Genomic DNA, 1,214 nt, shown 5'->3' with positions numbered 1-1,214 from the left:
GTTGGAGAAGTTTTTGGATATGCATAGGGATTTGATTCTTAGAAGGTCCCATTCATTGATTTTATCTTCTCCTGGTTGTAGATTAAAGTTAACACCTTTAAGTAGTAAGTTCTAAGCATTTATTTGAATAGCTCTAACCAGCTACTCCAAAGGAGAAACATGGGCAGTCTCCTTCCATGCAATTTGCAGCCTCCAAAAACCCACTGGAGTGTCAGCTATGAGTCACTGACTTTGACTTTTGAAATTTACTGAGGCGTTCTGGTGGTGTACTCAATAGCATGTTTCTCTGATTCTAATCCATCGCAGGAAAAAGATGGAAAGTCTCTTCCTGTTGTAATTTCTAGACCCCCTGGAGGGTCACTATGAGTCAGTTGGGACTGACTCGAAGACAGTTTGAGGTTTTTAAAAAATTTCCTAGAAAAGACAACCTTGACACAATTTGTTTGCCAATAAGTTTACTAAACAAGATAACAAACCTCTTCAACTGGAAGAGGTCCTTATTTTTCCCATTCCCCAAAACAATGATCCAACAGAATGTAGGAATTATTGAACAATATCAGTAATATCATATGTGTCAAGTCTTGGTGAAGATTATTCAAAAAAGCACTAGAACTACTACTATTCATTGACAGAATTCCAGAAGTTCAGTTTCCATTTGGAAGAAGCCGTGGAATGAGCAATATAATTTCTGATGTAAGATGGATCTTGGCTGAAAGGAAAGAGTACCAGAAAGATGTCCCATGGTTTTATCAACTATGCAAAGGCATTTGACTGTGTAGATCACAACAGACTGTGGCCCACATTGGGAATATTGGGGATTCCGAAACACTTAATCATGCTACTCATACAAAGCATATACCTTAGACCAAGAAACTGTTGTCCAGAGCAAGGGAACATTGCATGGTTCATTATCAAGAACGGTGTGTGTCAGGGATATATCCCCTGTCCACCTGTTCAATCTATATGCTGAACATATCAGTTGAGAAGCTGGACTTTATGAAGAAGAGGATTGGAGGAAGACTGTCAACAACCTGCATTATGCAGATAACACTGTCTTACTGAAAGTGAACAGGACTTGAATTGCTGCAGAAGACCAAGGACTACAAACTTTAATATGGGCTGCGTTCTCAAAAATCCTCATCACCAGACCCATGGACAGCATCATGATAGATAGAGAAAGGATTGAAGTTGTCAATGATTTCATCTTACTTGGC

Source organism: Elephantulus edwardii, unplaced genomic scaffold, assembly GCF_000299155.1.
Source record: "Elephantulus edwardii isolate Elephantulus edwardi_28Jun2011 unplaced genomic scaffold, EleEdw1.0 scaffold00037, whole genome shotgun sequence".
Classification (NCBI taxonomy): domain Eukaryota; kingdom Metazoa; phylum Chordata; class Mammalia; order Macroscelidea; family Macroscelididae; genus Elephantulus; species Elephantulus edwardii.
The sequence above is the reverse complement of the archived record's forward strand: the minus strand, read 5'-3'. Positions refer to the sequence as shown.